A 15,176-nucleotide genomic window follows, 5' to 3' on the forward strand; every position below is an offset into this window, starting at 1 on the left:
TAAAGGGAACGATTTTAAAAGTGATGTAGAAACAGAGGGTCCTGGGGATGTGTGCGCATAAACCATCAAAGATGGCAGGGCAACTAAAGAAGCTGGTTTGGACGAATACATACTTCATAAACAGAGGCATCAATTGCAAAACAAACAAGTTGTGATGAACTTTATAAGTTACTGCTTCATAGGAACATAGGAAGGTCATTCAGCCCCTTGAGCTTCTTCCACCATTCAATCAGATTGTGGCTGATCTGTGGCCTAACTCCATACACTTGCTATATCCCTCTGCTTAACAAAAACCTATCTGTCTTAGATTTAAAATTATCAACTGTCCACTGCCTTTTGTGGAAGAGAGTTCCAAGCATCTACCAACTTTTGTATCAAGTCCTTCATAGTATCGCTCCCAAACGGTCTTGTTAGGTTCTGTTTTTTGAGATACTTACACACTTGATGCAACTGCAATACCCCAACTTTTGTGGACAGTCAGAATTCATTAAGCAAGTACAAGCTTTGCAGGATCACTTAACACTCTTCGTAATGCTTGCTTGTGAATCGTATCAAGAGAAGCTCTGAACAAAGGGACCAGGTCTTCCTTAAAACGAAATTTTTACATCCCAGTCAGTAATGCCCATAAGACAACCCCCAGCCACTCCCTCACAGTCACATATCACTCAAGACACAATGCAGAGACCTGATTATGTCCAGAAACAATGTAATCTAGATTATTCCTTAATGGCAAGATCTGGTATTAATCATATTTTTTTTAACTGGAGGGTGTGGTAAGAATTCCAACTGTAATGTTCTTATTATTTCTGAACAGGAGATGATAATGTAAATTTATTCTGAGTAGTTGGAGATGATAATGTAAATTTACCCTGAATAGTAGGAGATGGCAATGTAAATTTTGTACATTGTATCTGCAAGACAGAGAAACATACCAACCTACCCCCAGGACATCCAAATTCTTGAAGGTCAGCACAGCAAATTAACCCTTTCATATCTCAGTCTGCCTCTAATTTTTAGATTATGCCCCCAAATTCTAGAATCCCCAACCAGTGGTAATAGTTTATCTTTATCTACCTCAACCGCTATACCAGGTCCAATTCTAGACAGCATATTTTAGGAAGGATATTGAAGGAGTAGAGAGGGTTCTCTAAAGATTTTCAAGATTGGTTTCAGGGTTGAGGGACGGCAATGAGTGGACCAATTAAGCTGAACAGCTCCAACATCTTCAAAGAGAAGGTTAAGGCAAGATTCAATTGATGGAGTACATAGGGACAAGTCGGGGTGGGGGGTGTTAAGAAACAGAGATTTAAAGTGATTGGCAAAAAATCAAAGGTGACAAAAAGAAAATGATTTTTTTTAAAAGAATGGAGTAGTGGTTATAACCTGCCCAAAACAGCAGTGTAGTCAGATTTGATTCAGGCTTCTAAACAGAAATTTGATTAACGTGAAGAAAAGGAAAACAGCAGGATTACAGGAAAACACTAGTGAGAGTGGGACTTGCCAGTTTGCTGCTATTTCCATACAGTATTAAAAATCACTCAACACTAGGTTATAGTCCAGTAGAGTTATTTGAAAGAACTAACTTTCGGAGCGCTGCTCTTTCATCAGGTAGTTGATGAAGTTGATCAGCTACCCGATGAAGGAGCAGCGCTCAAAAAGCTAGTACTTGCAAATAACCCTGTTGAACTATAACCTGGTGTTGTGTGATTGTTAACTTTGTCCACGCGGTCCAACATCGACACCTCCACATTCTGTACAGTAGACATTTAACGCTTCTCTAAATGCCTGTTTGAAGCACAAATCAAGGCCAGCAATGAAGATATGGCCAGTCACCTTGGAATCAGATCACATCCAAGTCACTGCTGACCAGCCCAAAGTATGAACCAAGGGACATTCTCATTAGACTCTGGAGTATCCATGTATCAGACCTTGCTTTGAGTCACACCGATTAACAGAAGAATGCTAATCACACTTCAAACCAATACGTTGTATCTGATGTACTCCAGGACATGCCAAGAGATTGGAAGACTAGTTGCCGAAATGCTAGTCTATTTTCTTCCTCGTCTTTTCAACTCTTGTGACGGGGATTATCTGTTGTCAGGATGGATCAAGGAACATTAGTTACATTAGTGCACTTAATATGCGCCTGTTAACACTGTCAACAAGTCCTTTGCTTGTGAACAGATGAAAAACAGTTATATTCGTTAAGAGGCATGTGAAGGGATGGAAATGCACTTTAAATAGATTCCTTTCTTCAACAGATTGACATCGGAGTTAGCAGAATGATTTATGAAATTTCAATTGCTATTTCAATGACTATTTATGGTGTGTCTGGGAGAATTTGAGGCAGAAATTCCAACAATCCCTCTCTCTTCGCGCTGGGAGGTTGAATCCTTTGATGCCACTGTTCTGTGTTTGTTCTCTTCCTCGGTTGCCTAGTGCACTTAAAAATAGTCTTTATTTATCTTGCATCTTAATCTTGTTTTTAATGGCCCTACCTTGAATCCCTAAACTGTTCTCAAGAGATTGTTAATGGGGTAGTTGTTGTCATGTTGCACAGGACCCAGTATGAGGGGGTTATGGTACATCTCACACTACTGGGAGTACATACCAACAACCAAGAAAATCAAGCTTGCTCTCTTAAACAGTTCAATGACTTATTGTCACAGCTATCAGGCTTTTGAATATATAAAGTAGGATGTGCACAAAACAATATAAGGCTATACAATTTGCTTATACAGTACAATTTTTAGGTAAAGGCAGAGAGAGTCAGGCGAACATTTTTCTAGCATGTTCAGCATAACAATGTATAAAAACAAATAATTTGGTTCCTACAAGTGCAAGCAATTTGTGGTCAGTTAAATTTATCAAAGATTTAAACCAGTTCCTGGCACTTTCAAAACACAACCCAAGATGTACACGATAATTTCTCTTTTAAGATTTAGGACATAGTTAACAAAAAAATTCAGTATTTGTGCTTTTAAAAAAAAGAACTTCTTCTTAAGTTTCTCCTCCAGCTCCCAAAGGCAATGGCCGGTTTTGGGAAACAGTTACATGGTTAACCATGTCAGAAATCACATGACACCAGGTTATAGTCCAATAGGTTTATTTGAAATCACAAGCTTTTGGAGTGCTGTCCTTTCTTCACCTGACGAAGGAGCAGTGACCCAAGAGCTTGTGATTTCAAATAAACCTGTTGGACTATAACCTGGTGTTGTGTGACTTCTGACCTTGTTCACCCCAGTCTGCACCTCCATATCATAGCTAAACATGCACCGAGGTCAAATGGCATTCAGTTTATGCGAACCCTGGGTCATAGTTCAACAGGTTTATTTGGAAGTACTAAACTTTCAGGTCACTGCACCTTTGTCAGGTGAAGAAAAGACAGTGCTCCGATAGCTTGTCATTTCAAATAAACCTGTTGGATTATAACCTGGTGCTGTGTGACTTTTAACTTTGTCCACCCCAGTTCAACACTGGCACCTCCACATTATGTGAACACTGGCAGTGGACAAGAAATGGCTACTCAACTACAATGTGCATCAACCACCACCCTCTTAGTTTTCGCAGGGAAAGAACGTGCAGCTCCTGTTAGTGGTTTTGCTGATACTAATCAGATGCAAGAGCCATGGCTGATTTTCCTTTCCCCGTCACGAGCTTCTGATAACTGCACTCGTACAGCTAGGAACGGGAAACAGCACAGACCAGAGCTTCAGCCAGAGATATCTGTGATCTGCAAAACTGGGCAGCCAGCATTATAGTGCATTAACCCAAAAACAATCAGGAGGGTCCAAAACACTGTGTCAAAAAGCACCCGAATGTTTGAGGAAGAATCACAATTCACAGAAGACAGCCAGTGCAAAATCTTACTGAGTGGGAGCACCCATCATTGGGACTGAGTGACAGCAGCAGGGTTCCTAACCTTGCCCCACTTCTCTGATCCATGCCCCCATTGAGCAAGATTCCACTTTCCTGAAAATTAGCCTTTTGCGGTTTCCAGAGAATTTGCTGTAGATTTTTTATAAAAAGCTAAGGCTGAGAATGGAGAATTGGCACATTGAAACTAAGTCTTCCCATCCCCAAACTCTACTGTTATAACACTGACCTTCATTATGATTGCATCCTCACAGCTTTCGCTTTGGCAAACCCAATCTTGCTAATTCTCAGTTGTTCTGCTGAAGTGTCCTTGACTCAGTGAGCAGCACGCTCAGGTCGGAGTCAGAATTGGGTTCCAGTCACTCTGGAAATCCCAGAATGAAATCTAGGCTGGCACCCCAGTGCGGTACTGAGGGAGCACTGCACTGTCAGAGTTGCTGTGTTTCAGAAGAGATGACTGAAGTTATTGTAATGAGGTCAACCGGTTGGAAATCATAGAATATGAGTTCCCTGACTGGGGCTGTTAACCTGGTCCAATCAGGGAGACCTGGCTGACAAGACAAGAAAAGGAGTCTCAGACCTCTCTGTTCACTCAGAGTTCTGATGTGGATGTGCTGGTGGTGGACTGGGCTGGACAAAGTCACATGACACCATGTTATAGTCCAGGTGATGAAGGAGCAGCACTCTGAAAGCTTGCGATTTTAAATAAACCTGTTGGACTACAACCTGGTGTCATGTGACTTCTGACTCGGACAGTTGGCTCTGAGGGAGCTGGATCAGAGTTAAGGACACTCCAGATGTAAATAAAGGGTGACTTGCTGACGGGATACTGGATTCTGTGGAGTAATTTCAATGACAAAATGCAGGATCTATCTAGCTGGCCAGACAGATGTGAAAGACCACAAGGAGGAGGGCAGGAGCTGATTCTCACCAAGTCTCCCACTTCATATTTATCCTTTAATCTACATCTGAAAAAAGAGGTTTATGTGACCATTAACTGGTATGTGGAAGCTTGCTGCACACATATTGTGCTTCCTATGTTTCAACAGTGACAATACTTCACTGACTGTAACGCATGCTGGAACATCCAAAGAATGTGCAAGAGTGTGTTTGCTTCACAGTTTGAGCTACATGGAGCGAAAATGATGCTTCCAGACAGGTCTTGACTACAGGACGCAGGTCAAACCCTGTATCTGCACAAGCATCGGTTTGGAGAAATGAAGAATGTGACAAATTTTTGATGGTGGGGAAGCCACTCAAGAGACACATCAGCAGAATTTTTAAGTGTGAGAATTAGGAGCTTTACAGAACAAGCCAGCTTTAGAAACAATAGTAAAATCTTACAGCACAAAAGGAAAGCATTCAGTCTTCATGCCTGGGTCAGCTCTCAGAACATGATCTGAGGAAGGGTCACTGAACCCAAAAAGTTAACTCTGATTTCTCGCCACAGTTGCTTCCAGACCAGCTGTACCTTTGCAACAATTTCTGTTTTTGTTTCTGATTTCCAGCATCCGCAGTTCTTTCACATTTCACCCAACCAGTCTTCCCCTCTCATCTGTATCCTCACAGCCATTTAAACACTCCTCCTTCAATCATTTTTAACCAATGGTTTTGTAAGTTACTTGTCTCTGTCAATTCCTCCAGTGTCTCAGTCGCAGTCAGAACTTACTGTCCAGAAAATGTTCTTTTTATCTTGCTGGTAGAGCTTTAGCCAATCTCCTTAACACTGCATCCTGTTGGTGAGCTTCCATCGTCAAAACCTTTTCTACAGCACCGACTACAAAGAGATCAAAAGTCTGCTTGATCCTACAGAGTTTTCTGATTAATAAGTGCAGGTAATACATACCATCTGCATGGAAGATCATTACAAACGGAACAGTCGGTCAGTCACCACAAAGCAGAAAGTTGTCGTGACTAATAGTCATTAACTGATTAACATGGGAGCAATGACTTAAAATGCTGCACATGACAGGAGTAAATGAGAGGCAGGATTGAGAAGGATGGCTGCTGTTCTAAATTCCACCTATTACTTTCACAATACATGTGGACTAAAGGTATGACACCAATGGATCCTGGCCCCAAACAACAGAAAACGTTAGCATGAGATCCAAGCCAGGCTGAAGAATTTAATCTGCTCCACTGTGTTTCATCCAGCACAGGAGATTAAAACAGCATGAAACCGGAATATTGTAAAAGGCAAACAAAAAGGCATGAAAGTAGAGCAATGGGGAAAGCAGGAATTACCTCAGAACCGCTGCCTAGATTCTGCAATCACTTTTCCTGTATTTAAATCTCTGGATACGTGACCCCATGGTTTGGGTTTTATGACTGCTCCACAATCCAAGGATCAGATCCAGGTCTTTCCTGTGGGGATTTCCAACAAACCTTCTGAGTTCTGCTGCGATGACTTGGTCACTACAGCTCATTGTAAGCATAACCAGCAGAACCCTGAGCGTATGCCAAGCAAGGAAGCAGACTGGGGCTCCTTACTCTCAAAAAGAATAAGCTAAGTGGTGATTGTTCAATGAATCCCAAGTCAGATGGTGAAGCATGAATCTAGACCAAAATCCTTTCCTTGATAATTGGTTTATTTACGGATGCAGTGTTACACTTGTCAGCCTCTGATCTACCGACACCCCTTCTCCCAGCAGCTCCTATTGAAAGGAAAGGATGCAACCTTTCCTCTCACTTCAAGTTTTGATAACACTATTGCCCAGTTTGAAACCAAGTATCCTCACTGGTAGCACTCTGGCCTCTGTTTCAGAACGTTGAGGTTTTGAGGCTTTTGGTCCTACCCCATGGGCCAAGAGAGGTTAAACTTTTGGATGCTGTTGTAAACCGAGTCTGTCCCTCCGGTGAGATCCCAAGGCACTGTTTGGAGGAAGAACAGGAAAGTTATCCTGGTCGACATTCCATCCCTCAACTGACATGTGGAGCAGGTAATCTGGTTAGCTATGCCCTTGCTGTTTATGAGGCCCGTCTGTGTGCAAACTGGTCACCATGTTCTATGCATCACAGTGATTACTCTTTGAAGGTGCTTCATTAATTATAAAGAGATTGTCAGAGTATTGAGTACAGGAGTTGGGAGGTCATATTGCGGCTGTACAGGACATTGGTTAGGCCACTGTTGGAATATTGCATGCAATTCTGGTCTCCTTCCTATCGGAAAGATGTTGTGAAACGTGAAAGGGTTCACAAAAGAGTTACAAGGATGTTGCCAGGGTTGGAGGATTTGAGCTATAGGGAGAGGCTGAACAGGCTGGGGCTGCTTTCCCTGGAGCATTGGAGACTGAGGGGTGACCTCATAGAGGTTTACAAAATTATGAAAGGTATAGATAGCGTAAATAGACAAAGTCCTTTCCCTGGGGTTGGGGAATCCAGAATGAGAGGGCATAGGTTTAGGGTGAGAGGGGAAAGATATAAAAGAGACCTAAGGGGCAACTTTTTCACACAGAGGGTGGTACATGTATGGAATGATGAGCTGCCAGAGGAAGTGGTGGAGGCTGGTACAATTGCAACATTTAAGAGGCATTTGGATGGGTATTTGAATAGGAAGGGTTTGGAGGGATATGGGCCGGGTGCTGGCAGGTGGGACTAGATTGGGTTGGGATATCTGGTCAGCATGGACGGGTTGGACCGAAGGGTTTGTTTCCATGCTGTACATCTCTATGACTCTATATATATGCAAGTATTTCATTTTTATACTTCTTAATTAGAAGCTCATTTATCAGAAATCATCAAAGCCGTCCTTGTAGGGAAGAATTTAAATCTATAGAAGAAAGCCCTTTGGTTCAACTTTCTTTAATCAGCTGAAAATCTGAATGTTTGCTGTTGGCATTGGCGGGGGGCGGGGGGACAGTCTTCAATAGCCAGCGCTTCGAAAGATTAGTATTTTAATCATTTTATGACGGCAGGTGGGACTTAGACCCAGACCTTCTTGTTGAGAGGTTTGGACATTACCACTGCACCAGAAGCCCCTAATGCATTTGGAAATGTTTCTGTCTGGTGAATTCAGAGGTGCCATCCTTACCTGGCCTATATGTGACTCCAGACCCACAGCAATGTGGTTGACTATGAACTGTCCCCTAGGCAATTAGGGATTGGCAATAAATACTGGCCCAGGCAGCAATGCCCACATCCATTAAAGAATATTTTAAAATATCTACATCAGGAAACTATCAACATTGACACGTAGTGTTCACATAGTTCTTAACAAGGACAGTCTTCTGTGATGGTGTTTGAAAGAATCGTTATGAAAAATTCAACAGGCAAATACGCGCAACAGATTAAATTACTCAATTACTTCTAGGTTCATTTTAGGTCAGACTTTGCAGGATCCAATTATCGCAGAGATAAGTTCACCTGTTCATACATATGATTACAAAATCCTGAAAACAGTGCTTGTAGTGTCTCGTGTCAAACGAACATCAACCAAATGAGGTATATTTGAAGTGTTGTCACTGCCGATACCTACACCAAATGTGGGAGTCAATGAGTGCAGTCATCTGGATGGGCTGTTTAATGATGCAGAGTGATACCAACAGTGTGGGTTCAATTCCCTCACCGGTTGAGTTTACCATGAAGGACTCTCCTTCTCAACTTCTCCCTTCACCAAAGGTGTGGTGACCTTCTAATTCCATCCTCATCACATTCTATAGGGGATTCATTGAGAGTACCCTGAGCTGCTGCCCCACTGCCTGGCTTGGGAATTGCATCATCTCGGATCCTAAGTCCCTACAATGGATAGTGAGGACAGCTGAGAAGATCATCGGGGTCTCTCTTCCCTCCATTACAGACAGTTATACCACATGCTGCATCCACATGGATGACCCCTCACATCCCTCATCCAAATTGTTCTCCGTCCTGCCATCTGGCAGAAGATACCGGAGCATTCGTTCTCTCACAGTCAGACTGTGCAATAGTTTCTACTCCCAAGCCATACTCCTCATCACTGTATGATCACACTCTATTCCATTTGCAATTTTGGGACGACTTTTTGAATTACTGCTAAAACAATGTTTTATTAATGGTCATTCATTGTTACATTGTAATTTGTCCACCACTGTGCCTATTGTCTTGTCTTGTCAGGAATTACTGTGCTGTCTTGCATGTTTTGCACTTTATGCTGCCCTCTGTATGACTGTAGTCTCATGTAGTCTGTGTGTTCATATAGTACCTTGGTCCTGGAGGAACGCTGTCTCGTTTTTATTGTACCGGCTGTATATGATAGAAATGTCAAATAAAGTTACTCTACTCAGGATAAACCACCTCCAGTCGTTTCTCTCTCTCGCTCTAATAATACTGTGGCTTCTTTATATGCCAATTGTGCCAGTAGATCTCTGTAACAAGATCCCATGAACAGCAAGGAGAGAACGGGACAGTTAATCTGATTTTGATGACTGAGGGAGGAATGTTGGCCAAACACCTCCAATGACATCCATCACATTTTACCTTGAGCAAGCAGCATTTTGTGAATGTCTCATCCACATGGGCACAACTATGGCCTTGGGAGTGTCTGCTCAGACTGTGTGCTCAGCTCAAGAGGCAGGGCTGTGAGCTCATGAAATTCCAACTTCAAAGCAGGAGGGTGCTGTCAGTTTAACTAAATTGCAGGTTGCTCAAGCAATCACCTGGCATATGATAAGCTGAAACAAGACTGGGACTAACCTAGGATAGCAATGGATTTTCCTGTACAAGCACACTGGACCACTGGAATGCTACAATGACAGGCACATCAGATGGGGAGGACTGCATGACTACAAAGGGAGCTCAAATTTACTGCTTGCTCAAATGAATGGACAACAAAATTTACCAAGATTTCATATGGGGCCTCCTGGGGCTGGAGGCACAGGTCAAACATCTTCCAGATTTTCATGTCTCCCCACTACCACTTCTCCCCTTCCCTACAACCCCCAAAACAAAATGAAAGTTTCAAAATTTGGTTTTCTGTCTCTTCCAGGAGATTGTATGACTTTTCCATGTGTGATGTAAGGAGTGTGATATGTTTTAATATAGTTTATTTTAGAGTTTGAATTTTGAACTAGTGGCATGTAGGTTTGGTCTGTGTCTGTGAAGGGATTTAATCATTAACTTTTAAGCATTTTAGTAATGATGGTGACTTCATTTAAAGAGTATTCAGTATTAAAGAGAGGGAGACTTCCTGGAGAGTAATGGGAATTTGATTACATTGGAAGTGGTTACAAGTGAACCGTTGTACATTAAGTTTTTAGATTAGATTGATTGTTTCCATCTGATTAGAAGCAATAGATGGAAAAAAAAGCTTTTAGTTTCAGTTTGGCAGTTTTGCCGAGATCATGGTCCGAAAGAAGGGAGATTATTTAGAACTAGATTCCCTCAGAGTAAGTCAATTAGATTAAAATTTCTAGACCAGAAGTTTTGGTTAGAACCCTGAAGGGGATTTGTGAAGCTGGGAAAGTCAAAGCCCACTTGTGTAAAGACTCAAGGAAGAGGCCATCAGAACTTAAGCTATAGATAAATTAAACTCTTTAGGTATAAAACAGAAGGAATGAATACTGTAAAGGAGTGCTTTTGGGTTTGCACTTTAATGTGTGCTTTGACATTTTTACATTTGTGTTATATATAAATGGTTTATTCTATTTTATTTTCATCTCTTTTTAATGTAATAGACTTCTGGTTTATTGTTAAAACAAAAACTGCAGCATAGCATTTGGGTTTCACTAAAAGAACACACCATTGAAACCAAAAATCAAACTATACATTACCAAGTGTAATTTCAGTCTGGAAATATGGCTTATCCAATTATAACATTAATTGAGATTGTAACATATTGAGTGTGCACTGTATATATTAGGATGCACACGAAATCAAAATTATCTTAGACAAGATGAATAGACTAAGTATATTTATTTTTTCATGTGCTTAATAAATAACAAAGGTCTGTAAAATAAGGCACAATATTGACTTTTTGAAAAACCGCAGGCTAGTAAACCACCCAGCAAAGATATTTATGTGATGGACTGCTTCACAGATAAGTGTTTGTCATAAGTAATAGTCCAGTACTAAAAATAATGGGTTTGCTCATAATCTCCCTTAAATTGTCAGTGTTCGTTAAAGTCAAGGCTACAAGTTTCTAGGGTCTAAATTTTTTTTAAAAAGATTGTGTAAATGGGGAGTTTATATGCTTGAAAAGTAAGAAACTAATCCTTAATCTGCTTAATGTAGTACACCCTTCGGGTATCAGATACATCCAGGATATTGAGAGTTTGCAGTATAAAGAAGGATAATCTCTCTTTTTCCTGGCATCAGTGGAACATCTCTTCCAAACACTGAAGCAGACATTTGGAACACGTGAGATTCTGAGCGTGGGGTACTGGTTAAACTGCCCCAGTACTTATAGTTGTAGAGATATACAGCTTGAAAACAGGCCCTTTCGCCCAACACATCCATGTTGATCAGATTTCCTAAACTGAACTAGTCTCACTTGTCTATACTTGGCCCATATCCCTCTAAACCTTTCCTATCCATCTACCTGCATAAACGTCTATTACATGTTGTAATTGTACTTGCCTCTACCACCTCCCCTGGCAACATGTTCCATACACATACCACTCTGTGTGTGAAAAGGTTACCCTTCAGGTCCTTTTTAAATCTTACCCCTCTCACCTTCAATGGAAAAATACATGGAATTACCATTTATAAAGTTGTACAACACCAAAACCGACTCTTCGGTTTAACTTGTCCAAACCAGCCAGACATCCCAATCTGATCTAGTCCTATTTGCCAGCACTTGGTTTATCCCTCTAAACCCTTCCTATTCACGGACCCATCCAGATGCCTTTTAAATATTATAATTGTACCCGCCTTCACCACTTCCTCTGGTATCTTATTCCATACATGTACCACCCTCTGTATGAAAAGATTGCCCCTCAGGTCCCTTTTATATTTCCCCTCTCACCTTAAACCTATGCCCTCTAGTCTTGGACACCCCACCCTACTTGAGGTGGCAGGAGTCTCTCACTAACATATCCTGCCAAGTTCTTCATGAGGATCCACCCCCATTCTCCTCCATTACCATTCAAAAGGTACACCCGCACGCTGCAGCTTTGTGGGCATTCTCCAACATATCCCAGAATACTGCTCCACACTAATGAAGTGTAACATGAAAACTCATAAAAATAGCAACAGGCAGCAATTGCGGGAGTCCTGTGCTGTAGTCTGACAAGGTTAATTCTCGCCTACATTGGGCTCGACTGTCTGTAGGTTGTTCATTTGATTATTAAATCTGCAATCCAATAAAAAAAGACATATGGAGCAAGTCCACATTTCATCACCCTTGAGAACGCTTGGAAAAAATGCAGAGGTGTAAGAAGCACTAACAGCTGTCAAAACCAAGGCAAACTCATCAAGTTATTAACACAACAGAAGAACATCAATACTGACAAAAATACCCTTGCAGAACACATCAGAAACAGATTTATTAAATCAAGTTGAAACTTGCCCTCTTTAGTTTATTTTCCACAGTACTAGACTTCAATTTTGATTATTCTGGATCACTCATAGCCTGGGCTCTGCGCAACCTTTACTGATATCCAAAAGCTAATACAGGGTTCTCCAGGAAGCTTTGCTCTGCCTCATTATCAGTTGGTGAAACCCTCACCCTTGCCTTCAACCCTTCCAGACTGTTGCAATGCATGACAGACTGCCTCACTGATTGTGCTCTTTCGGTTTGAGGGGAAAGATATAAAAAAGGGAATGTTTCACACAGAGGGTTGTGCGTGTATGGAATGAGCTGCCAGAGGAAGTGGTGGAGGCTGGTACAATGCAACACGTAAAAGGCACCTGGATGGGTACATGAATAGAAAAGATTTAGAGGGATATGGGCTAAATGCTGGCACATGGGACTAGATTAATTTAGGATATCTGGTTGGCATGGATGAGTTGGACCGAAATGTCTGTTTTCATGCTGTACAGTTCTATGCTGCTACACATTTCAGCTCACTCAATTCAAAGCTCCACTGCCTACATTCCATATTATTCCTATTCTCACAGATAACCTGCAGTGGACCTCCAACTCAAGGTTCTCAATTTCATGATAGAATCCTTGGGACCTTACAATTCCTCCTCCCACCCCCCCCAACCATTTCACACTGTGTCCTACCACTATATCAGGCTGACAATCCCTATCTCAACTCAGCTCCTTCATATTTAGACCCTTCCTTCACTGCCCCATTAATGAGAGCCTAATCTTCATTTGTGTAGCCTCCAAACTCCAGAGTTCTTTTGCTGAAATCTCTCTACGTACCCTGTGATGCACCTCCTTGAAATGCCCACATTTGAGCATGAATTAATCATCTTCCATGGTTTTGTTGGGTTATCTCTGGGACACGCTTCTACGCTGGAGACACCACAGATATGCAAATTATTTTGCGGAATCCGATTCTGAGACAAAATTACTGAAAATAGATGCAAATTCATAGACATTTACAGCACAGAAGGTGGCCATTTGGCCCATCCTGTCTGTGCCAATCAACATGGACCTAATGACAATAACTGCACTTTTCAGCTTTTGGCCTATTGGATGGAGGCTATGATGACACAACATCTAAATACAGCTTAAATATTTATGAATGTTTCTGACTCAAGCACTCTTTCAGACAGTGAGTTCCAGACTCCCACCATCTTCTGGCTGTAAGATAATTTGCCTTTTAGCCTTCTACCTCTATAATTAATGCCCCCTGCTTGTTGCTCCCATTACTAATGGATAAAATGTCTTTCTATCCATTCCATCTCTGCCCTCATAATCTTGTATACTTCGACCATCCTATGCCCCTCACAATCATAAACATTGCTATCATTCTATGCAGCTCATTATTTTACATACCTCGATCAGATTGCCTCTTAACCTTCACTGTCCCAAAGCACTCAGAAAACCCCAATCTATTCAATTTTCCTTCAGAGTTTGGAACCTCCAGTCCAGACAGCATCCTGGTTAATCTCATCTGTGCCTTTTCCAATAAGACACATCCTTCCAGTAATGTGTTGACCACAACATGAACAGAACAAGATCATGGCTTTTTAAAAAAACAAAATGCATCACTTAGAGTCATAGAGTCATAGAGATGTACAGCATGGAAACAGACCCTTTAGTCCAACTAGTCCATGCTGACGCGATATCCCAACTCAATCTAGTCCCACCTGCCAGCATCCGGCCCATATCCCTCCAAACCCTTCCTATTCATATACCCAACCAGGTGTCTTATAAATGTTGCAATTGTACCAGCCTCCTCCACATCCTTTGGCAGTTCATTCCATACACGTACCACCCTCTGTGTGAAAAAGGTGCCCCTTAGGTCTCTTTTATATCTTTCCCTTTTCACCCTAAACCTATGCCCTCTAGTTCTGGACTCCCCCACCCCAGGGAAAAAACTTAGTTTATCTATCCTATCCATGCCCCTCATGATGTTATAAACCTCTATAAGGTCAACCCTCTGCCTCCTCTAATGACAACAACTTCCTCTGATTCTGCTTTTTCTGCAGAGAATGCATGGAGTAGTAAGTCTAGAGAGTACAGTCACAGGTTCAATTTCTTACCAGCTACTCTCAGTGAAAGGTGGCTGATGGCCTGGAGATACAAGACAGAAAGAAGCAATAAGGAAAGACATTTCAGAGAACTCACAAAGGCAAGGTCACAACAGGGACAGAATTTATCTTTACGTACTTATATTTATACTTCCCTCGACATTTACACTGCTCTCACCAGACCATCTCTCTGCCACCTGAGTGATTCGAAAAGCATGAAAATAAGGAATCCCCCACTACCGACATCCAGGGAGCAATAATTGACCAGAAATTCAACTAGACTCACCATATAAATAATTAAATACAAGAACAGGTCAGAGGCTATAAAGGAGAAAGTGAGGTCTGCAGATGCTGGAGATCAGAGCTGAAAATGTGTTACTCGAAAAGCGCAGCAGGTCAGGCAGCATCCAGGGAACAGGAGAATCGACGTTTCGGGCATAAGCCCTTCTTCAGGAAAAGAAGTGGTTTTCCTGAAGAAGGGCTTATGCCCAAAACGTTGATTCTCCTGTTCCCTGGATGCTGCCTGACCTGCTGCGCTTTTCCAGCAACACATTTTCAGCAGAGGCTTTAAATACTCACCTCCTGACTCCCCAAAGCCTATCCATCACCTGCAAGGCACAAGTCAGGAGTGTGATGGAATATTCTCCACATGCCGAGTTGAGTACAGCTCCCAACAACACAGCTTGCCACTACCAATGCTCAGTCACAGCAGTGTATACTATCTACTATATGCCCCCCTG

General features: G+C 41.8%; 1 protein-coding gene across 3 annotated transcripts in view; it reads right to left on the minus strand.

The window, feature by feature from the left end:
- camk2g2 (calcium/calmodulin-dependent protein kinase (CaM kinase) II gamma 2) overlaps positions 1-15,176 on the minus strand; it is a 353,326-nt gene that overhangs the window by 127,936 nt on the left and 210,214 nt on the right. The window lies entirely within an intron of this gene.

This window comes from Chiloscyllium plagiosum, unplaced genomic scaffold, assembly GCF_037043375.1.
Source record: "Chiloscyllium plagiosum isolate Xiang-an unplaced genomic scaffold, Cpla_swu_hap1 HiC_scaffold_43, whole genome shotgun sequence".
In the NCBI taxonomy this organism is placed as follows: Eukaryota; Metazoa; Chordata; class Chondrichthyes; order Orectolobiformes; family Hemiscylliidae; genus Chiloscyllium; species Chiloscyllium plagiosum.